Source organism: Bufo bufo, chromosome 5 (assembly GCF_905171765.1).
Source record: "Bufo bufo chromosome 5, aBufBuf1.1, whole genome shotgun sequence".
Classification (NCBI taxonomy): domain Eukaryota; kingdom Metazoa; phylum Chordata; class Amphibia; order Anura; family Bufonidae; genus Bufo; species Bufo bufo.
This window is the reverse complement of record NC_053393.1, coordinates 236,100,473-236,125,850: the sequence shown is the minus strand read 5'-3', so window position 1 is coordinate 236,125,850 and position 25,378 is coordinate 236,100,473. Positions and strand designations below refer to the sequence as shown.

At 47.3% G+C, this 25,378-nt stretch overlaps 1 protein-coding gene across 1 annotated transcript in view; it reads left to right on the top strand.

The window, feature by feature from the left end:
- Window positions 1-25,378, top strand: part of NPSR1 (neuropeptide S receptor 1) — an 835,810-nt gene that overhangs the window by 723,835 nt on the left and 86,597 nt on the right. The gene's annotated exons all lie outside the window — the stretch shown is intronic.

Genomic DNA, 25,378 nt, shown 5'->3' with positions numbered 1-25,378 from the left:
GGCCCAGTCTTGACGTTTCAGCTTGTGTGTCTTGTTCAGTGGTGGTCGTATTTCAGCCTTTCTTACCTTGGCCATGTCTCTGAGTATTGCACACCTTGTGCTTTTGGGCACTCCAGTGATGTTGCAGCTCTGAAATATGGCCAAACTGGTGGCAAGTGGCATCTTGGCAGCTGCACGCTTGACTTTTCTCAGTTCATGGGCAGTTATTTTGCGCCTTGGTTTTTCCACACGCTTCTTGCGACCCTGTTGACTATTTTGAATGAAACGCTTGATTGTTCGATGATCACACTTCAGAAGCTTTGCAATTTTAAGAGTGCTGCATCCCTCTGCAAGATATCTCACTATTTTTGACTTTTCTGAGCCTGTCAAGTCCTTCTTTTGACCCATTTTGCCAAAGGAAAGGAAGTTGCCTAATAATTATGCACACCTGATATAGGGAGGTGATGTCATTAGACCACACCCCTTCTCATTACAGAGATGCACATCACCTAATATGCTTAATTGGTAGTAGGCTTTCGAGCCTATACAGCTTGGAGTAAGACAACATGCATAAAGAGGATGATGTGGTCAAAATACTCATTTGCCTAATAATTCTGTACAGGGTGTATGTAAAAACCCTTTCTGTGTTTTCTTTCCCCATACTTTGTAAGAAAATTTGGGGTGATTACCTTATACATACACCTTTATACTAACTATATTTATGGTATCTGCTGCTCCTCCTATGTATATTAATATCTACTGGCCCCTCTCCCCTTTTTCCCAGTAGTTCCTCTCTTATGTTTGTGTTACCCCATGGACTCCATTATATGTGTTTTATTGAGTTGTTTCAATAAAGATTCTATTTTTGCTTACATACTGTATGGTTAGGGATGATCGAACCCGAACTGTATAGTTCGGGTTCGTACCGAATTTTGGGGTGTTCGTGACACGGACCCGAAGATTTACGTAAAAGTCCGGGTTCGGTGTTTGACGCTTTCTTGGCGCTTTTTGAAAGGCTGCAAAGCAGCCAATCAACAAGCGTCATACTACTTGCCCCAAGAGGCCATCACAGCCATGCCTACTATTGGCATGGCTGTGATTGGCCAGTGCAGCATGTGACCCAGCCTCTATTTAAGCTGGAGTCACGTAGCGCCGCACGTCACTCTGCTCTGATCAGTGTAGGGATAGGATGCAGCTGCTGCTGTTAGGGCCAGATTAGGCAGTGATTTACTCATCAAAAACACTTACTGAAGTGATCGATCTACAGCTGTGTATCATTCAACTTCTGCTAGTTAACCACCTCCGGACCGCCTAATGCAGATTCGCGTTCCGGAGGTGGCAGCGCTGCGCACAATCACGCATATACGCGTCATCTCGCGAGACGCGAGATTTCGCTCAAAGCGCATGCGCATCGCGGGCTGGCAAAATTAAAAGAACAAGTTCGTCACCAGCCTGCCAGCAACGATCATTGGCTGGCAGGCTGGCGATTTTCAAAAAATCCAATCACAAGTCATATAACAGATCATATTAGTAAATATGATCTGTTATATGGCTTGTCTGCTTCTCTGCTGGTCCTTTTCGTCGATTGGATCCAGCAGAGGAGCAGACTGAACTGTGAGTACACCAAACACTACACCTTAGCCCCAGATCACCCCCCTGCACCCCAATTAACCCTTTGATCACCCCTTTGATCGCCCCTGTCAATCACTAGTGAAAGGAAAAAAAGTGATCAGTGTAAACTGTCACTTTTTTTTTTTCACTAGTATTGGCTGTTAGGTTTTAGGGATAGTTTAGGCCCCTTGGTTAGGTAGTTTAGCGTGAGTTAGCGCCCAGCCCACCGCACCGCAGTCACTTATTCGCTGTTTAGCGTATCGCTAATCAGCATTTGTACTTTTATAGTATCTGTAAGTGATCAAAACTGATCACGGTCAGATCTATAATAGTATTAGTGTCACCTTAGCTCGCCCTCCACCCAAAACGCAGTGTTTGCCCGATCAGGCCTGATTGGTCGCCCACACGTGCGTTCACCCACGCCCGCCCCACCGCAGTGACAAAAAATATATATTTTTTTGATCACTGCACATTCATTTTACACGCACTGCGGCGATAAAAAAATCAGTTTTGATATTTTTTATCAACCGCAGCGGCCTCCGGTACTTCGCTAGCCTCCCCTTTGTAAGACAGGCTTGCTTTTTTTCTTGGGTAGTCTCAGGGAATACCCCTAAATTTAGTAGTCCAAAATGTCAAACAGGGGGTATTCTTCTGAAGAGGCCTACAGGATTCTGACCCAGTCGGATGAGGAGTGGGAACCCTCATCTGACGAATCTATCGGGTCAGAATATGAACCTGTAGAAAGCAGTGGCTCTCTGACCCAAAGTTCGGACGAGGAGGTTGAGGTCCCTGGCAGCACCAGGCGTACCCGGCCCCGTGTCGCTAGACCACAGGTTATGCAGGATCCGCTTCAAGAGCAGCAGAGTGGGGCTGTCGCTGCCGGATCACGTGGTGAGGCATACACCAGCAGCGCAGCCCTCCCTGGACCTAGTACCAGCACTGCCGTACAACATGGTGACGTGGCGAGCACCAGAAGGGCAGTTGAAGCTGGTACGGTGGCACGTGCAGTAGTTACCCCGTCGCAGCCACCGCACAGACAGGCCCGTAGAGCCCCTAGAATCCCTGAGGTGCTGGCAAACCCTGATTGGCAGTCACCAACTTCAGCCGCACCATTAGTTCCCCCTTTCACCGCCCAGTCTGGAGTTTGGGTTGAGACGGCTCAAATCGGTTCGGCCCTGGGATTTTTTGAGCTGTTCTTGACTGCGGAGCTCTTGGACTTAGTCGTGGCAGAGACAAACCGGTATGCCACACAATTTATATCCGCCAACCCGGGAAGCTTTTATGCCCAGCTTTTCCGGTGGAAACCAGTCCAAGTTTTCGAACTTAAAATTTTTTTGGGCCTTCTCCTCAACATGGGCCTGACAAAAAAGCATGAATTGCGGTCATATTGGTCCACGAACCCGATTCATCACATGCCCATGTTCTCTGCTGCTATGTCCAGGGCACGATTTGAGGCCATCCTCCGTTTCCTGCATTTTAGCGACAACACCACCTCCCGTCCCAGAGGCCACCCAGCTTTTGACCGGCTCCACAAAATTCGGCCCCTCATAGACCATTTCAACCAGAAATTTGCAGATTTGTATACCCCCGAGCAAAACATCTGCGCAGACGAGTCCCTAATAAATTTTACCGGGCGCCTTGGCTTCAAACAATACAATCCTAGCAAGCGTGCCCGGTATGGGGTCAAATTGTATAAGCTCTGTGAAAGGGCCACAGGCTATACCCACAAATTTCGGATCTATGAGGGAAAAGATCAGACCCTGGAGCCGGTCGGTTGCCCTGACTACCTGGGGAGCAGTGGGAAGACAGTCTGGGACTTGGTGTCACCCTTATTCGGCAAGGGGTACCATCTTTATGTGGACAATTTTTACACAAGTGTGGCCCTCTTTAGGCATTTGTTTCTAGAACGGATTTGCGCCTGTGGCACCGCGCGAACAAGTCGCGTGGGCTTCCCCCAACGGCTTGTAACCACCCGTCTTGCAAGGGGGGAGAGGGCTGCCTTGTGTAACGAAGAACTGCTCGCGGTGAAATGGAGAGACAAGCGTGACGTTTACATGCTCTCCTCCATTCACGCAGACACGACAATCCAAATTGAGCGAGCAACCCGTGTTATTGAAAAGCCCCTCTGTGTCCACGACTATAATGCGCTCATGGGAGGGGTGGACTTCAATGACCAGATGTTGTCTCCGTATTTAGTTTCCCGCAGAACCAGACGCTGGTATAAGAAGGTGTCTGTATATTTAATTCAATTGGCGCTGTATAATAGTTTTGTTCTCTACAGTAAGGCTGGGAGAACAGGATCCTTCCTCAAATTCCAGGAAGAGATCATCGAGAACCTCCTTTATCCAGGAGGTTCCGTGGCCCTATCCACCAGTGTAGTTAGCCGTCTACACGAGCGACATTTCCCCAGTGTCGTTCCTGGTACCTCATCCCAACCGTCACCCCGAAAAAGATGTCGTGTCTGTAGCAGGAGTGGAATAAGGCGTGACACCCGCTATTTCTGTCCTGACTGTCCTGACCACCCTGCCCTATGCTTTGGTGAGTGTTTCCGGAAGTACCACACACAGGTACACCTAGCATAGGGATTGCATCTCACAGGACAGGCACACAGGGCTATTAGGGCCCTTTTACTCACAGCTGCTGCAAACCTCTCCTTTCACCTGGGATAAAGTGCATAACGTACTTTGCCACATCTTTGGGCGATTTGCACATTGTCCCATGGGGAAGGAGAGGTTTGTTCTATAAAGGTAAAAAAAACTAAACAAAAATAAAATTACCGGTAAGTAAAAAAGTTAAAAAAGTAAAAAAAAAGTTAATATGTTCTGTTCTAAAGTTAATAAAGTTATTGCGTTGCAGCCTGGTTTTTTCTTTTTTGTTTTGTTTTTTTTACCTTCCAGGTGGACCAACAGATCGACTAGCTACAGCACTGATGTGCATTCGGACAGAAGCATTGCGCTGCTGTCAGATTACACGCAAGTCGGTGTATGCGGCGCTGCAAGACGAGATTTCTCCTCTGCAGTAGAAGATACGTTTGCCGAGGCATATGAGCTGAGGAGGTGGCGGTGTTCATATACTTTGGCAAACACTTTGTATATATAAAAAAAAAAATCCCGGCAATGATTTATTCATCCACATCGATTGATGTGAATGGAGGAATCTGGTTTGCCAGGGCATACGAGCTAAGTGGGTATGGATGTTGGGCGGAGCTCCTATGTCCTGGCAGACGCCTTTCCCCTCCTTTTTATTTTTTTGGCAGAGATTTTTTCATCCACATTGATCGATGCGAATGAAGAAATCTGTGCCGTTCATTTTTTTCTTTCAGCCCAGAGGCTGAACGGAAAAAAAAAATCTCATTACCTGTATGCTCAATATAAGGAGAATAGCAGAAACTCCTAATGCTGGGCATACATGTAAGGATTGCGGAGACCCTCAAATGCCAGGGCAGTACAAACACCCCACAAATAACACCATTTTGGAAAGAAGACACCCCAAGGTATTCGCTGAGGGGCATATTGAGTCCATGAAAGATTGAAATTTTTGTCCCAAGTTAGCGGAAAGGGAGACTTTGTGAGAACAAAATCCAAAAAATCAATTTCCGCTAACTTGTGCCAAAATTTTTTTTTTTTCTATGAACTCGCCATGCCCCTCATTGAATACCTTGGGGTGTCTTCTTTCCAAAATGGGGTCACATGTGGGGTATTTATACTGCCCTGGCATTTTAGAGGCCCCAAAGCGTGAGAAGAAGTCTGGTATCCAAATGTCTAAAAATGCCCTCCTAAAAGGAATTTGGGCACCTTTGCCCACCTAGGCTGCAAAAAAGTGTCACACATGTGGTATCTCCGTATTCAGGAGAAGTTGGGGAATGTGTTTTGGGGTGTCATTTTACATATACCCATGCTGGGTGAGATAAATATCTTGGTCAAATGCCAACTTTGTATAAAAAAATGGGAAAAGTTGTCTTTTGCCAAGATATTTCTCTCACCCAGCATGGGTATATGTAAAATGACACCACAAAACACATTCCCAAACTTCTCCTGAATACGGCGATACCACATGTGTGACACTTTTTTGCAGCCTAGGTGGGCAAAGGGGCCCACATTCCAAAGAGCACCTTTCGGATTTCACAGGTCATTTACCTACTTACCACACATTAGGGCCCCTGGAAAATGCCAGGGCAGTATAACTACCCCACAAGTGACCCCATTTTGGGAAGAAGACACCCCAAGGTATTCCGTGAGGGGCATGGCGAGTTCCTAGAATTTTTTATTTTTTGTCACAAGTTAGTGGAAAATGATGATTTTTTTTTTTTTTTTTTTTTTTTTCATACAAAGTCTCATATTCCACTAACTTGTGACAAAAAATAAAAACTTTCATGAACTCACTATGCCCATCAGCGAATACCTTGGGGTGTCTTCTTTCCAAAATGGGGTCACTTGTGGGGTAGTTATACTGCCCTGGCATTCTAGGGGCCCAAATGTGTGGTAAGGAGTTTGAAATCAAATTCTGTAAAAAATGACCAGTGAAATCCGAAAGGTGCTCTTTGGAATATGGGCCCCTTTGCCCACCTAGGCTGCAAAAAAGTGTCACACATCTGGTATCTCCGTGTCACGGAACCATGAACCAGACGTACAACAAGAGATAAGTGAAAATAAGAAGGCTTTATTAAAAATAAAGCTGTAAAGCAAAAGTCCAAACGGATGGTGAAACCGAGCAGAGTCTTTGCGAAGCCAGAGGTCAGGAACCAGAAGGGTAGTCAGACGAAGCCAGGATCAGGAACCAGCAGGGTAGTCAGACGAAGCCAGGATCAGGAACCAGCAGGGTAGTCAGACGAAGCCAGGATCAGGAACCAGCAGGGTAGTCAGACGAGGCCAGGATCAGGAACCAGAAGCAGCAGCAGTCTTAGAAGCATGTGAACACAAGAGGACCAAGCAAGGAACTGAAGCCACAGACCTCCTATATATATGAGCTAGGCATCCAGCTCCTCCCAGGGGAAGGAGGAGCCGCAGGGTGGAAGGCTACAAGAAACCCAGGACCCAAGATGGCCGCCAGCACATGTCAAACGAAGGAGAGCAGCAAGCAGGTAAGACCATGACAGTACCTCCCCCTCAAGGGCCCCTCCTCCGCGAAGCACAAAACGGTTTCTGAGGGAAGCGTGCGTGGAAGGCTCGGAGCAAGGCAGGAGCATGGACATCTGCGGAGGGAACCCAGGAACGCTCCTCTGGACCATAACCACGCCAATGGACCAAAAACTGCAACCGACCGCGGACCAGGCGTGAGTCCAGGATATTGCTCACCTCATATTCCTCACGATTGCCCACTTGGACCGGACGAGGCCGAGGAACCGAGGAAGTGAAACGATTACACACCAGTGGCTTCAACAGGGAGACATGAAACACGTTGGAGATCCGCATGCCAGGAGGAAGCGCAAGGGCATAGGCTACCGGGTTTACCCTGCGAAGCACTCGGAAGGGACCAACAAAGCGAGGCGCCAGCTTGGGAGTGGGCACTCGAAGGTTGAGGTTGCGGGTGGACAACCATACACGGTCTCCGACCTGGTAGGAAGGAGCAGGCGCTCGTCTGCGATCAGCCTGGAATCTCTGGCGCTGCGCAGAGACCTCAAGGGACTTCTGGATCTGTACCCAAGAAGCACGTAGGACGGAAAGGTGATCCTCCACAGCCGGAATATCCTGGGGAGAGAATACCTCCGGTAACACGGCAGGTTGGAACCCATAATTGGCCATGAAGGGAGACGTCCCAGAGGAAGAGTTCACCGCCGTGTTCCTGGCAAACTCAGCCCAAGGCAGGAGGTCAACCCAATTGTCTTGGTGATCGGAGACATAGCAACGAAGGAATTGCTCCAAGGCCTGATTGGATCGTTCTGCGGCCCCATTGGACTGAGGGTGGTAGGCCGAGGAGAAGGAGAGATGAATCCCCAACTGGGAGCAAAAGGCGCGCCAGAACCTGGACACAAACTGACTCCCCCGATCCGACACAATCTCCTTAGGCAAACCGTGCAACCGGAAGACCTCCCTGGCAAAAATCGTGGCCAACTCTTGTGCAGAGGGTAACTTCTTGAGAGGAACACAGTGGCACATTTTGGAAAACCGATCCACAATCATGAGAATGACCGTATGGCCTCGGGATGCAGGGAGGTCCACAATGAAATCCATCCCCAGGTGTGACCATGGGCGCTCCCCGGTGGCTATGGGTTGCAGAAGGCCCAACGGAAGGTGCCGAGGGGACTTACTCTGGGCACAAACGGAGCATGCCGCTACATATGCGGCGATGTCGGAACGTAGGGAAGGCCACCAGAACAGACGTGAAACAGCCCAGGACAGCTGATTCTTTCCAGGATGCCCCGCGGTCTTGGAGTTATGGTAGGTTCGCAACAACCGAGTGCGCAACTCCTCAGGCACAAAACATCTGCCGTTGGGTCTCCCAGAGGGAGCACCAGATTGAGCCGCCAAAATCTGCTCACCCAGGGGAGAGGTCAGGCTGGTGCGAATGGCGGCCAGGATCTGATTCGGAGGTATGACCGAAGTCGGAATCGACTCCTCCCTGGACAGCTCGGAGTACTGCCGTGATAAGGCATCCGCCCTGATGTTCTTGGAACCGGGTAGGTAGGAGACCACGTAATTAAAACGTGACAAGAACAGAGCCCATCTGGCCTGACGTGGTGTCAATCTCTTGGCCTCAGAAAGGTAGGTCAGATTCTTGTGGTCCGTCAGGATGAGAACCGGAACCAGCGAACCCTCGAGCAAGTGCCTCCATTCTTTAAGGGCCTGCACGATGGCCAATAACTCCCTGTCACCAATCTGATAGTTGCACTCCGCGGAAGACAGTTTCCGGGAGTAAAACCCACAAGGAAGCAGAGGACCCTCTGGTGTTCTACGCTGAGACAGAAGGGCGCCTACTCCCGTCTCAGACGCGTCCACCTCGAGGACAAAGGGCAACCCAGGGTTGGGATGCGACAGAATCGGAGCCGACACAAAGGCGGACTTTAGGGCCTCAAAAGCTCGGATGGCCTCGAGCGGCCAGACCTGGGAATTACTGCCCTTCCTGGTCAGATCCGTGAGAGGCTTGGCCAGCATGGAAAAGTCCCTGATGAACTTCCGATAATAATTGGCGAAGCCCAAAAAGCGCTGCAGGGAACGAAGACCACTGGGCTGGGGCCACTGTAAGACAGCCGAAACCTTCTCAGGATCCATGGAGAACCCCTCAGCGGAAATGATGTAACCTAAGAAGGTTACCTGGGATCGGTGAAATTCGCATTTCTCAAGCTTACCGAACAGCTTGTTCTCTCGTAACCGTTGCAACACTCGTCTGACATCCAGAATGTGGGCCTCCATGGATTCAGAATATACCAAGATGTCATCCAAATAGACTACCACACACTGCTGCAACAGGTCACGGAAAACATCGTTGATGAATTCCTGAAAGACTGCGGGCGCATTGCACAACCCAAAGGGCATAACCAAGGATTCGTAATGACCGGTCCTGGTGTTAAACGCGGTCTTCCACTCATCGCCCGCCTTGATCCTTACCAGGTTATATGCCGCCCTCAGGTCGAGTTTGGTAAAGACCGTGGCCCCTTTAAGGCGATCGAACAGCTCGGAGATCAAGGGTATCGGGTAAGCGTTCTTGATCGTGATGCGATTGAGACCCCTGTAATCGATGCAAGGCCTCAACTCACCGCCCTTCTTTTTCACAAAGAAAAATCCAGCCCCTGCCGGGGACGAAGATTTGCGAATGTGTCCGCGTGAAAGCGCCTCCCTCACGTACTCCTCCATGGCCTCATTCTCCGCTACCGACAGTGGATAGACTTTGCCACGAGGAGGAACGGCACCAGATTGTAACTCTATGGCACAATCGTATGGGCGGTGCGGAGGTAGGGCAACCGCGCGCACCTTATCGAATACATCCCGGTACTCCTCGTATTCAGGAGGCAACAGAGAGTCCGAGGAAGTACACAGCAACTTGACAGACCCATGGATGCAACTAGCCCCACACTGCGGTGACCACGAGAGGATCTCGACCGATCTCCAATCGAAAGTCGGATTATGCTTCTGGAGCCAGGGGTACCCCAAGACCACCGAGTAGTGTGGAGACGAAATAACCTGGAGGCAGACCGACTCTCTGTGAACGGCACCAATGGCTATTCCCACTGGAAGGGTCTCATGAGTCACGTGTGGCGGCAGAAGGGGTCTGCCGTCTATCGCCTCAAGAGCCAGTGGGGAACCTCGAGCCTGCAGAGGAATGGAATTGGCGGCAGCGAACACACTATCAATGAACAAACCACCAGCACCAGAGTCCACCAACGCCTGGGTCGTCACCGAGCCCCCGACCCAGGAAAGGACAACAGTGATCAGTGGTTTGTCAACACGGGAAACCGGGGACGAGGAGACTCCACCCAAGATCTGCCCCCGACAGGATCTCAGGGTACGAGCGTTTCCCGGACGGTTCGGACATGCCAACCGAAAATGCCCACCGAGACCACAGTACATGCATCGGCCCTCGCGTCTCCGGAGTGCCCTCTCCCCCTCGGACAGGCGAGCAAACCCCAGCTGCATGGGTTCACCCCCAGACAAGTCATCCCCAGGAGGCGTGGGAGGAGAGGGAGGCACGGGTGGGACAGCAAACGTAGGCACCAATCTGTTAGAAGACCTCCGCAGGTTCTCCTTAAAGGAAGGTCTCTCCCTGAGTCTGGTGTCAATCAAAATCAGGAAAGAAATAAGAGACTCGAGCTCAACTGGTAGGTCCTTAGCTGCAACCTCATCCTTCAAGGCATCCGAGAGACCATGAGAGAAAGCAGCGACCAGAGCCTCATTATTCCAGCCCACCTCTGCTGCCAGGGTACGAAACTCAATGGCGTATTCAGCTACGGATCGTGAACCCTGTCTGATGGACATAAGGAGCTTCGCAGCAGAGGCAGCACGAGCCGGCACATCGAATACCTTCCGAAGAGAAGCAACAAAACCGGAAAACTCGGCAACCACCGGATTGTTGTTCTCCCATAAAGGGCTGGCCCAGGCCAAGGCCTTGTCCGAGAGCAGCGAGATCAAGAAGCCCACCTTTGATCTCTCAGTAGGAAAGGCATGTGGCAGCAACTCGAAATAAATGCCCACCTGGTTAAGGAAACCTCGGCACTGAGTTGGCTCTCCCCCAAAGCGCTGTGGAAGAGGGGCAGAACCGGTCATACCCCGAAACACCGCAGGCGCAACAACAGGTGTCGGGGTAGACTCTGGCGCAACAACCGGAGCGGCAGTAGGAGCGAGCCCAGGAGCGACAACCGACCCATCGGCAACGGGAGCGAAATGAGCCGTGCGTTCAAGCAGGGTTTGCAACGCCACAGCGAACCGACCCAACAGGTGATCCTGCTGATCAAGTCTGGCAACCAGCGTGGGTAGCGAGGATGGCCCTGTACCGTCAGAATTCATGGCTTGGTCCTAATGTCACGGAACCATGAACCAGACGTACAACAAGAGATAAGTGAAAATAAGAAGGCTTTATTAAAAATAAAGCTGTAAAGCAAAAGTCCAAACGGATGGTGAAACCGAGCAGAGTCTTTGCGAAGCCAGAGGTCAGGAACCAGAAGGGTAGTCAGACGAAGCCAGGATCAGGAACCAGCAGGGTAGTCAGACGAAGCCAGGATCAGGAACCAGCAGGGTAGTCAGACGAAGCCAGGATCAGGAACCAGCAGGGTAGTCAGACGAGGCCAGGATCAGGAACCAGAAGCAGCAGCAGTCTTAGAAGCATGTGAACACAAGAGGACCAAGCAAGGAACTGAAGCCACAGACCTCCTATATATATGAGCTAGGCATCCAGCTCCTCCCAGGGGAAGGAGGAGCCGCAGGGTGGAAGGCTACAAGAAACCCAGGACCCAAGATGGCCGCCAGCACATGTCAAACGAAGGAGAGCAGCAAGCAGGTAAGACCATGACACTCCGTACTCAGGAGAAGTTGGGGAATGTGTTTTGGGGTGTCATTTTACATATACCCATGCTGGGTGAGAGAAATATCTTGGCAAAAGACAACTTTTCCCATTTTTTGTTATACAAAGTTGGCATTTGACCAAGATATTTATCTCACCCAGCATGGGTATATGTAAAAAGACACCCTAAAACACATTCCTCAACTTCTCTTGAATACAGAGATACCATATGTGTGACACTTTTTTGCAGCCTAGGTGGGCAAAGGGGCCCATATTCCAAAGAGCACCTTTCGGATTTCACTCGTCATTTTTTACAGAATTTGATTTCAAACTCCTTACCACACATTTGGGCCCCTAGAATGCCAGGGCAGTATAACTACCCCACAAGTGACCCCATTTTGGAAAGAGGAGACCCCAAGGTATTTCGTGATGGGCATAGTGAGTTCATGGAACTTTTTATTTTTTGTCACAAGTTAGTGGAATATGAGACTTTGTAAGAAAAAAAAAAAAAATCATCATTTTCCGCTAACTTGTGACAAAAAATAAAAAGTTCTATGAACTCACTATGCCCATCAGCGAATACCTTAGGGTGTGTACTTTCCGAAATGGGGTCATTTGTGGGGTGTTTGTACTGTCTGGGCATTGTAGAACCTCAGGAAACATGACAGGTGCTCAGAAAGTCAGAGCTGCTTCAAAAAGCGGAAATTCACATTTTGTACCATAGTTTGTAAACGCTATAACTTTTACCCAAACCATTTTTTTTTTTTACCTAAACATTTTTTTTTTATCAAAGACATTTAGAACAATAAATTTAGAGCAAAATTTATATATGGATCTCGTTTTTTTTGCAAAATTTTACAACTGAAAGTGAAAAATGACATTTTTTTGCAAAAAAATCGTTAAATTTCGATTAATAACAAAAAAAGTAAAAATGTCAGCAGCAATGAAATACCACCAAATGAAAGCTCTATTAGTGAGAAGAAAAGGAGGTAAAATTCATTTGGGTGTTAAGTTGCATGACCGAGCAATAAACGGTGAAAGTAGTGTAGGTCAGAAGTGTAAAAAGTGGACTGGTCTTTCAGGGTGTTTAAGCACTGGGGGCTGAGGTGGTTAATTGCTCATTGTTTTTAGGCTGCCCAGAGCGTTATTCTGTCACTTTTTTCTGGGGTGATCGGCGGGCATTTTGTGTCTTGTGGTGCGCCAGCACAAGCTGCCACCAAGTCCATTTAACCATTAATAGTGTGTTTGTTTTTTTTTGCTATATCCTACATCAGGGGCTTGGCTGTGCTTGCTATTTTATTGAGGGGTGAAATACAATTTCCAAAATAGCAGTACCCTAAATCTGGTGTTTCAGCTGTGGCTAGGCAATTGTGATACTGTCTGCTGTCTGGCAAAGGATATATTTTTTTCTGGGTTGAAATACAATTCCCAAATTAGCAATTCCCTAAATCAGTGGTTTCTGCTGTAGCAGGCCAAGTTTAAATCTATCCATAAAGGGTATATTACATTGAAGGTGCTGATAGGGTCATCCTCAATAACTTCACACGCTACCGTGCATTTCCAAGTCTAATTCTGTCCGTAAAAGGGATACCTGTCATCCAGGGCCTAAATACTAGGCCTACAATTTATATTCAGCTAAATCTGTGGTTACTGCTGTGCCTGTATTAGTTTAATACGGTACCTAAATAGATAGCCAGATAGTGTTAGGTGCCTGTAAAAAAAGGCCTGAATTTGAATTCAATATATTGGGCCAAATAATTTTTTTATTATTGTGGTGAACGGTAAATGAGGAAAACATCTAGTAAGGGACGCGGACATGGTCGTGGTGGTGTTAGTGGACCCTCTGGTGCTGGGAGAGGACGTGGCCGTTCTGCCACAGCCACACGTCCTAGTGAACCAACTACCTCAGGTCCCAGTAGCCGCCAGAATTTACAGCGATATTTGGTGGGGCCCAATGCAGGTACAGGCATTAGTCAATTGGGTGGACGGCAGTGGATCCAGCACGTTCACATTATCTCCCACCCAGTCTTCTGCAGAAAGCGCACAGATGGCGCCTGAAAACCAAGCCCATACGTCTGTCACATCACCCCCATGCATATCAGGGAAACTGTCTGAGCCTCAACTTATGCAGCAGTCTCTTATGCTGTTTGAAGACTATGCTGGCAGGGTTTCCCAAGGGCATCCACCTAGCCCTTCCCCAGCGGTGGAAGACATAGAATGCACAACCACTTATGTTTCCTGATGATGAGGACATGGGAATACCACCTCAGCACGTCTCTGATGATGACGAAACACAGGTGCCAACTGCTGCGTCTTTCTGCAGTGTGCAGACTGAACAGGAGATCAGGGTGGAAGACGATGCAGGGGACGATGAGGTCATAGACACTGACTTTCAGAGTTTGGAGGAAGAGGCAGTGGTGAGACCGAGCCAACAACGTAGCAAAAGAGGGAGCAGGGGGCAAAAGCAGAACACCCGCCGCCAAGTGAGTTCGCCTGCTACTGGCCACCGCCACCTGGGACCGAGCACCCCAAAGGCAGCTTCAAGGAGTTCCCTGGTATGGCAGTTCTTCAAACAATGTGCTGACGACAAGACCCGAGTGGTTTGCACGCTGTGCCATCAGAGCCTGAAGCGAGGCATTAACGTTCTGAACCTTAGCACAACCTGCATGACCAGGCATCTGCATGCAAAGCATGAACTGCAGTGGAGTAAACACCTTAAAAACAAGGAAGTCGCTCAGGCTCCCCCTGCTACCTCTTCTGCTGCTGCCGCCTCGGCCTCTTCCTCCGCCTCGGGAGGAACGTTGGCACCTGCCGCCCAGCAAACAGAGGATGTACCACCAACACCACCACCTCCGTCACCAAGCATCTCCACCATGTCACACGGCAGCGTTCAGCTCTCCATCTCACAAACATTTGAGAGAAAGCGTAAAGTCCCACCTAGCCACCCTCGATCCCTGGCCCTGAATGCCAGCATTTCTAAACTACTGGCCTATGAAATGCTGTCATTCAGGCTGGTGGACACAGACAGCTTCAAACAGCTCATGTCACTTGCTGTCCCACAGTATGTTGTTCCCAGCCGCCACTACTTCTCCAAGAGAGCCGTGCCTTCCCTGCACAACCAAGTATCCGATAAAATCAAGTGTGCACTGCGCAACGCCATCTGTGGCAACGTCCACCTAACCACAGATACGTGGACCAGTAAGCACGGCCAGGGACGCTATATCTCCTTAACTGCACACTGGGTAAATGTAGTGGCGGCTGGGCACCAGGCGGAGAGCTCTTTGGCGCACGTCCTTCCGCCGCCAAGGATCGCAGGGCAACATTCTTTGCCTCCTGTAGCCTCCTCCTCCTACTCGGCTTCCTCCTCCTCTTCTTCCACCTGCTCATCCAGTCCGCCACACACCTTCACCACCAACTTCAACAGGCCCCACACCGCGCAGGAGTTGTGGCGGGGTTTTGAACAACAGACCAACGAGTGGTTGCTGCCGGTGAGCCTCAAGCCCGGCCTGGTGGTGTGCGATAATGGGCGAAATCTCGTCGCAGCTCTGGGACTAGCCGGTTTGACGCACATCCCTTGCCTGGCGCATGTGCTGAATTTTGTGGTGCAGAAGTTCATTCACAACTACCCCGACATGTCAGAGCTGCTGCATAAAGTGCGGTCCGTCTGTGCGCGCTTCCGACGTTCACATCCTGCCGCTGCTCACCTGTCTGCGCTACAGCGTAACTTCGGCCTTCCCGCTCACCGCCTCATATGCGACGTGCCCACAAGGTGGAACTCCACCTTCCACATGCTGGCCAGACTGTGCGAGCAGCAGCAGGCCATAGTGGAGTTTCAGCTGCAGCACGCACGGGTCAGTCGCACTGCGGAACAGCACCACTTCACCTCCAATGACTGGGCCTCCATGCGAGACCTGTGTGCCCTGTTGCGCTGTTTCGAGTACTCCACCAACATGGCCAGTGGCGATGACGCCGTTATCAGCGTTACAATACCAGTTCTATGTCTCCTTGAGAAAACACTTAGGGCGATGATGGAAGAGGAGGTGGCCCAGGAGGTTGAAGAGGGGTAATTTTTAGCTCTTTCAGGCCAGTCTCTTAGAAGTGACTCAGAGAGAGGTTTTTTGCAACATTAGACACCAGGTACAAATGTGGCCAAACAGGGCCCACTACTGGAGGACAAGGAGGTGGAGGAGGAGGTGGAGGAGGAGGAGGAGGAGGAGGAGGAGAATGAAGCATGTTCACAGCGGGGTGGCACCCAACGCAGCTCGGGCCCATCACTGGTGCGTGGCTGGGGGGAAGCGCAGGACGATGACGATACGCCTCCCACAGAGGACAGCTTGTCCTTACCTCTGGGCAGCCTGGCACACATGAGCGACTACATGCTGCAGTGCCTGCGCAACGACAGCAGAGTTGCCCACATTTTAACGTGTGCGGACTACTGGGTTGCCACACTGCTGGATCCCCGGTACAAAGACATTGTGCCCATCTTACTTCCTGCACTGGAGCGTGATAGGAAGATGCGCGAGTACAAGCGCACGTTGGTAGACGCGCTACTGAGAGCATTCCCAAATGTCACAGGGGAACAAGTGGAAGTCCAAGGCGAAGGCAGAGGAGGAGCAAGAGGTCACCAACGCAGCTGTGCCCTCCTCTGAGGGCAGGGTTAGCATGGCAGAGATGTGGAAAAGTTTTGCCACCACACCACAGCTAACTGCACCACCACCTGATACGGAACGTGTTAGCAGGAGGCAACATTTCACTAACATGGTGGAACAGTACATGTGCACACCCCTCCACGTACTGACTGATGGTTCAGCCCCATTCAACTTCTGGGTCTCCAAATTGTCCACGTGGCCAGAGCTAGCCTTTTATGCCTTGGAGGTGCTGGCCTGCCTGGCGGCCAGCGTTTTGTCTGATTGTATATTCATCACGGCAGGGGGCGTCATTACAGACAAACGCAGCCGCCTGTCGACAGCCAATGTGGACAAGCTGATGTTCATAAAAATGAACCAGGCATGGATCCCACAGGATCTGTCCATCCCTTGTGCAGATTAGACATTTATAACTACCTCCCCTTAACCATATATTCTTGTACTCCAGGGCACTTCCTCATTCAATCCTCTTTTTTTTAATTTTATCATTATATTGCGGGGCAACCCAAAGTTGAATGAACCTCTCCTCTGTCTGGGTGCCGGGGCCTAAAAATATATGACAATGGCCTGTTCCAGTGGTGGGTGACATGAAGCCTGATTCTCTGCCATGGGACCTCTCTCCTCTGTCTGGGTGCCGGTGCCTAAAAATATCTGACAGTGGCCTGTTCCAGTGGTGGGTGACATGAAGCCTGATTCTCTGCTATGACATGAAGCCTGATTCTCTGCTATGGGACCTCTCTCAAATTAATATTGGTTATTTTTTAGTTCGGGTCCCCATTGACTTCAATGGGGTTCGGGGCGAAGTTCGGATCCCGAACCCGAACATTTTCGGGAAGTTCGGCCGAACTTCTCGAACCCGTACATCCAGGTGTTCGCACAACTCTATGTATGGTTGCTTGCATTTTTGTGATCTGGGTACGCACATATTGTTTGTAGGTTTAAATGGTATGTTTTATATTAGATAAAAATGGAAAAAATGTTTTCTTCCATGCTTTTTCTTGATATCTATGATGACTACAGGACAAAAAATCAAAAATGTTTTTTTTTAATCTAATTATAAATACTATACGTACATGTATAAGCTTTAGTTAGATAGCAATAGTTAATAGTTATGTTATATTATTTAAGTACAGTTATTCATTTAATATTCATTGATTCTATTTCTTCTCCTCTCCCTTTTGCTATTGGGGTTCATCAGGGTTCAATCCCAGATCCTCTCATCTATTCTCTCTACACAGCCCCTATCAGACATGCTATCAGTAGATTTGTTTTTTGGTTTCATCTTTATGCTAATGATTCACAACTATACATTACATCCCATGACATTACCTCTGTTGTACTACAGAACACCAGTGACTATTTGTCTGCTGTCTCTAACATCATGTCCTTCATTTATCTGAAACTGAATCTTTCAAAAACGGAACTACTTACACTCACCTAAAGAATTATTAGGAACACCATACGGTGTTGGACCCCCCTTTTGCCTTCAGAACTGCCTTAATTCTACGTGGCATTGATTCAACAAGGTGCTGATAGCATTCTTTAGAAATGTTGGCCCATATTGATAGGATAGCATCTTGCAGTTGATGGAGATTTGAGGGATGCACATCCAGGGCACAAAGCTCCCGTTCCACCACATCCCAAAGATGCTCTATTGGGTTGAGATCTGGTGACTGTGGGGGCCATTTTAGTACAGTGAACTCATTGTCATGTTCAAGAAACCAATTTGAAATGATTCAAGCTTTGTGACATGGTGCATTATCCTGCTGGAAGTAGCCATCAGAGGAAGGATACATGTTCTCATTCTGTTTACCCCAAATTCGGACTCTACCATTTGAATGTCTCAACAGAAATCGAGACTCATCAGACCAGGCAACATTTTTCCAGTCTTCAACAGTCCAATTTTGGTGAGCTCGTGCAAATTGTAGCCTCATTGTAGTGGAGATGAGTGGTACCCGGTGGGGTCTTCTGCTGTTGTAGCCCATCCGCCTCAAGGTTGTGCTTCACAAATGCTTTGCTGCATACCTCGGTTGTAACGAGTGGTTATTTCAGTCAACGTTGCTCTTCTATCAGCTTGAATCAGTCGGCCCATTCTCCTCTGACCTCTAGCATCCACAAGGCATTTTTGCCCACAGGACTGCCGCATACTGGATGTTTTTCCCTTTTCACACCATTCTTTGTAAACCCTAGAAATGGTTGTGCGTGAAAATCCCAGTAACTGAGCAGATTGTGAAATACTCAGACCGGCCCGTCTGGCACCAACAACCATGCCACGCTCAAAATTGCTTAAATCACCTTTCTTTCCCATTCTGACATTCAGTTTGGAGTTCAGGAGATTGTCTTGACCAGGACCACACCCCTAAATGCATTGAAGCAACTGCCATGTGATTGGTTGACTAGATAATTGCATTAATGAGAAATAGAACAGGTGTTCCTAATAATTCTTTAGGTGAGTGTATGTTTGCACCATCTTACCTGGGCTAAGGATTAAAAGGGCTGGACTGTTGCTCAGTGATCCAAAGTCCTGTTTTCAGGTGAAAGTAATTTTTGCATATCATTTGGTACTCAAGGTCTCAGAGTCTGGAGGAAGAGTGGAGAGGCACACAACCCAAGTTGCTTGAGATCCAGTGTGAAGTTTCTACAGTCAGTGATGGTTTGGGGAGCCATGTCATCTGATGGTGTTGGTTCACTGTGAGTCCAAAGTCAGCGCAGCCATCTACCAAGAATTTTAGAGCACTTCTTGCTTCCCTCTGCTGACAACTTTTTGGAGGTTCATTTTCCAGCAGGACTTGGCACTTGCCCACACTACCAAAAGTACCAATACCTGGTTTAATAACTATGGTATCTATGTGCTTGATTGGCCAGCTAACTTGCCTGACCTAAACCCCATGCAGAATTTATGGGGTTTGGTCAAGAGGAAGATGAGTGACACCAGACCCTACAATGCAGACGATCTGAAGACCACTATGAAAGCAAATGGGGACTCCATAACACCTCAGCAGTGCCATAGGCTAATCACCTCCATGCCATGCAATACTGATGCATTAATTCATGCAAAAGGAACTCTGACCAAGTATTTACTGCACATAATGTACATATTTTTCAGTAGGCCAACATTTCTATATTAAAAATCCTTTTTTAACAGATCTTATATAATAATCTATTTTTCGGAGATACAAACTTTTTGGATTTTATTAACTATAAGCCATAATCATCAACTTTCAAAGAAATAGATGCTTCAAGTAGATCACTCTGTGTGTAATGAATCTATATAATATGAGTTACACTTTTTAAATAGAATTCCTGAAATAAAATAACTTTTCAATGATATTCTCATTTATTGAGATGTACCCATATATTCAAACTATTCCTTGCTCATACCACCTGCACATCAAAAACATTTCTAGAATCATCTCCTCTAACTGTGGAAACAAAAACTCTCATTTACTTTTTTTGATTACTGTAACTCATTACTAATTGATTTCCCCCTCACTAAACGCTCCCTTCTCCAATCTATCCTGAAATCAGGAGCCGGGCTACTCTATCTGTCTAACTGCTACTCCGATACCTCCACCATGTGCCAGTCGTTGCACTGGTTGCTCATACAGTATAGGGTTCAACTGCTGATTCTCACCCACAAAGCTCTCCACAGTGCAGCACACTTCTACATCTCCTCACTCATTTCTATCTACCACCTTAATCGTGCTCTCTGGTCAGCCAATGACTTACAACTAACATCTTCCACAATACGAACCTCTCATTGCCATCTCCAAGACTTCTCCCGAGCTGCATAAGTTCTCTCTACCCAAAGCAATTATATTAATTCACAACACCCACAGTTTTAGGCACTCCGTACAAATACATCTTTTTAAGGCGGCTTATGACATACCTTAATCTAACGCTTCTCCATTCACCACCCCTTCATGATCATTTTTTCGAACCTGATTCATCATCAAACATCTACATTCCATGCACTCAAATGCACTATAAATATCAGCTGTTTACTGGCTTATGCAGCTTCATATATATTCCCTTTTTTAATATGACTGGACCATTGCACAAAACAAGCACTTTTTACCTTTTGTGTCATCCCTATCACCTCGTAGATTGTAAGCTTTTGCAAGCAGGGCCCTCACTCCTCTTGTTTCAATTGTTGACTTGTTTGTTGCTATGTAATTAATGACTGAATGTGTTGGAGCTATATAAATAAAGATTATTATTATTATATTAAGATTTTTTTTTTTCTTTATTATCATTGTCCTTATAATCAACATGGTTTTAATAGTTTTATTAAAATGAATAATTTTTATTATTAGTGCTGATGTCAGTAATCATAATAATGTTATATTATAATTAGTGTTGAGCGAATCGAAGCATCTGAAGCGGATTTCGATACAAAGTTTTGAAAAAATGTGATTCACCTCGAAGCTGAATTTCCTAGCGCTTAGTGGTAACAAATCAGATTTTTTTTCTGAAATGGCTGCTGCACTTGTTGCAAAATAAAAGTAAGAAGCCAGGGAATGCGATATGAACCATAATGCCGTGCAGCTAGCCAATCAGCAGATAGCCATCCCCTGTGATGTCACAGCCCTATACAAAGCCTCATCCTGTGTGGTCTCCGCCATTTCAATGTGAGCTGAGCTTAAGGAGAGACGTGACAAGCACTAATGTGCTAGGGACAGTGTTGCTGAAAGTGTTTAATTTTAGAATATTGGATAGGGAGAGTGCAAGAACAGTGTAAGGAGATCATAGGGAGAGTTTTTAGACACTGTAGGTAGATCATAGGGAGACTGCAAGGACAGTGTAGATTCAGTGTAATCGCTGTGTGCATCTTGTTCACCTGCTGCCATAATCCCAGTTAATCTATTAGTTTATATAAAGAATTACTGTGCCTCAGTATTAAATGGCGGTCTAATATATTGCTGTCTGCATTTTGTTGAACTGCTGACACATTCACAATTAATCTGTCAATTTATACTGTATATAGATTTACTGTGCTCCAATATTAAGGGGCGGTCTGATATATCACCGCATGCATCTTATTCAACTGCTGACACAATCCCCGTTAATCTTTTAGTTGATATATAGAATTACTGTGCCTAAGGACAGTCTAATATATCACCGTTTACATCTTGTTGAACTGCTGACACATTTGCAGTTAATCTTCTATTTTATATATAGAATTACTGTGCCTCAGTATTAAAGTGTTGTGTAATATATCACCGTCTGCATCTTGTTGAACTGCTGCCACATTCCCAGATACTCTGTTACTTTATACATAGAATTACTGTGTCTCAATATTAAAGAGCGGTCTAATATATCACCATCTGCATCTTGTTGAACTGCTGAGACATTTGCAGCTAATCTCTTGTTTTATATATAGAACTAGCTGAAGGACCCGGCTTTGCTCGGGTATATTTAATCTATTTAATTTAATGTTTGTGTGTGTCGTTAAAAGATATCAACACTATCCACTATAACAGTGACATCTACAGCACCCCACCTCCAAAACAGTGACCTCCCTAGCCCTCCACCCCTTAACACTGACCCCCCCCCCCCACAGTGCCCCGTCCCTTAAAATTGGACCTCCACAGCAGCCCACCCCCTTAACTTTGACTTTTACAGCAGCCTTCCCCTTTAACAGTTACTTTCACAGCATACCACCCCATTGACAGTGACCTCCACAGGGGCCCGCCCCCTTAGCAGTGGCCTTTACTGGATCGGGGGCATGTCCTTTTGAACAGCTCCCTCTAAGACAGCAGCACTGAACTGTCTGAGTGTGATCTGCAGGGAGAAAGTCACCATCCCTCCCACCCCTACAGCTGACAGAAGTTGATTTTTACCTTCATTTACTTTCAATCCCTGTCGGCTGAGGAGTGGAGGAGGCGTGCCTTAGCGCAACCTATAAATAGATTTTTAACTTCATTTTTTTAATCTCAGTTGGCTGAAGAGTGGGAGGGGGCATGGCCTAACCGGATAAATTATGCGGAACGGGTGCAGATCTATTCATTCTCTATGGGGCCAGAAGAGATGCGGACAGCAAACAGTGTGCTGTCCACATCCGCATTTCCGGAGAGCGTCCCCAAGCTTCGGTCCGCAGTTACGGAAAAAAATAGAGCATGTCCTATTCTTGTTCTCAATTGCGGACAAGAATAGGCATTTCTATGGGGGTGCCGGCCGGGTGTATTTTGGATCCGCAATTTGCACTACGGACGTCTGAATGGAGCCTAAGACAGCAGCACTGTGCCGTCTGAGTGTAAGCTGCAGGGAGAAAGTCACCCTCCCTCCCACCTCTGCAGCTGACAGAAGTAGATTTTTATATGGATAAGAGAAAGGACGGCTCACCTCTGGCTCAAGATGACAAGGTGCACCAAACAGATGTCGTACCCCGATCACCAAAAAAGACAATTGTAATGTAGAAAGGATGGGCACTCTTATAACTGGACCACAAGGTTAGCAAAGCGACACTAATTTATTCATGGCAGTATATAGATATATACAAACAGTGGTCACCATACATAAGTAAAATTGTATAGCCTAAACAGAGCTTAACCCTTAAAATAGGTATTTAAAATATAAACAATAAAATATATAAGATAAAATGTCGATGAAATATCAGTCCACTGATATAACTGATAGTTGAGATATAAATGTGGAACAAGATCTATCCAGGCTGCATATAAACAGGCAGACTGACTGTACTCAGTTAGTTACAGCAGTGGCTGATACCGAGTATCTCTCCGCAAATATGATACAGTTGATAGAATAAATACAATCCAAAAGTGCATAAGTATAGATACCAAACGATAGATCGATACTATCAGTAGATTAGTGGTAGAAAAACAATAACATATAATAGTGTGAATACGTGTGAATACATGTGAAATAAATATATAAATAACAGTGCTCAAATTGTTACGGGGTTAAATATCCGTGTTAAATAATAAAGTGTCTCTGGAGACTCGGCAATAGTAATAGACAGTCCGTCTCACTAGTTATTCTATTCCTAGAGCTCAGTCTTTCTATAGTAATATAACAGATCTCCTGGAAATCGGCTTTGTATTTCAATATTAAATCCACACAATTCCTGGAAGTGCACTGTGTCCCGCCTGAGCTGTACAGTGCAGGACACAGGCCAGAAGAGGCCTGCATCACATCGCTGCTAAGGAGGTGAGTATAAGGTGTTTTTTTTTTTGTTTTTTTTAATACCGGACTTTACTGGGACATAAGGAGGCACTTCATACTGGCAAATGAGGGGGGTTGGCACTTCTTATTGCCAAATAAGGGGGGTTGGCACTTCATACTGCCAAATGAGGGGGGTTTGGCACTTCATACTGGCAAATGAGGGGGGGTTGGCACTTCATACTGGCAAATGAAGGGGGGGTTTGGCACTTGATACTGGCAATTGAAGGGGGGTTTGGCACTTGATACTGGCACATGGGGGGTTTGGCACTTGATACTGGCACATGGGGGGTTTGGCACTTGATACTGGCAAATGGGGGGTTTGGCACTTGATACTGGCAAATGGGGGGTTTGGCACTTGATACTGGCACACGGGGGTTTGGCATTTGATACTGGCACATGGGGCAGTTGGCACTTGATACTGGCACATGAGGGGTTGGCACTTGATACTGGCACATGGGGGGGAGAGAGGCACTTGTTACTGGCACATTATTGGGGGCACTATTGGGGACCACAGGGCACAGTATTGGGGTAGTAGGATGTTTTGTCTAGAAGATGGTAGGATGATGGAAAAGTAGTAAACTAAGATAATTAAAAACGGCGTAAAAATGGTGGTCTGGTCTGAAAGGAGAAGACGAGGACATCTACATCGAAGGAGATGTCACTGGATGTAAGAGGTACGGGCGCAATTTATGGGTGGGGCTGTGTGTGGGTGTGGTTTGAGGGCGGGTGGGGACTCAGGGGCCCCATAATCTCCTATTGCATGGGGAAATGCCCCTCCCGAGACCGGGGGGGCCCATGGATTAGTTTTGCACCGGGGCCCCATGGATTGTGTGTACGCCACTGTCTATAATCTATGGACATTCATTGTCTTTTTTTAAAGCGTTTTCATAAGAAATTAAACCGTCCCCGCATCTGATCAGAAATTCATACAGAGACTGGCGTATGGGATGCCAAGTGCCGGCAGAATAAACCACGCGGGACGCCAGTTACTGAGCTCAGGACTATAGAAGAGCCGGACAGAAACTACATCAACTGAACAGACTACGGGAGAAAGGTAACAGCAGTCAGTGTACCGATCGCCACGTGGGGCGCCTTGTTAGGCAGATTATAGTACCTGACTGCAACTAGTTACTCTGCACTGAAGAGAAATATTGTTACCAATCTGATATATTAGATAAATTATGAATATCTACATTTATGTAAAGGTTCATAAATATCATACAGATACGAATATTCTAAAAAACGAATATATAGCAATATAGCTAATATATTCGTTATTTAGAATATTCGTCTTTTTTTTTCCAATCTGTACTGTTATTTCACTTTGGCATACTCCTCCCCGACAAGCGTCCCTGTCACCATGGGAATGCCTGTAGGTTAGAAAATTCCGTCGGATCAGAGTTTTCACGATCCCAGGGAAAACTTAGATCCGATGGTATTTTTGTCACACCGGTGACAGGTTTTAGAAGGTCTAAAAGATTATCTGCACATTAGTGATCTGACAGCCTATTTTGGTTTTGGTTTCACTTTGTCTGTGTGTTGCTTGTATGTCCACACCTCCTGTTCAGGTGTGGATCATATGACCTTTACCTCCCCCTATTTAGTCTGACTTTACCCATCACTCCTTGCTCTGGATAGCTTAATTTGGTTTTTGTTTATCCATCATCCATCAGCCTCAAAAGTTAAGTGTTCCGCTTGTTGTATTTTGTATTCCCCCCCACCTTTGTTGTTTACTTGGCCTCAGCGAGACGCTGGTTCCTTCACCAGGGAAGGAGCGGGTTGTCTCTGCCCTGTCATTACCATTAGGGCATCCGAGGGCCACCAGGGTTTTATAGGTTCCTGTGTATGGGCATCTCTACCATCGAGAGGTGCCCATACGGATAGGAGTTAGGGCCAGGAGCAGGGTTTTATAGGTGGTGACCCTTTTCCTTCCCTAGCGGTGAGGCCTAGTGTCTTTTCCCTTCCTTCTTGTTGTCTTTTGGTGTTCTCCCCTACTACATCCGTGACAATTTTTTAACCCACAAGCG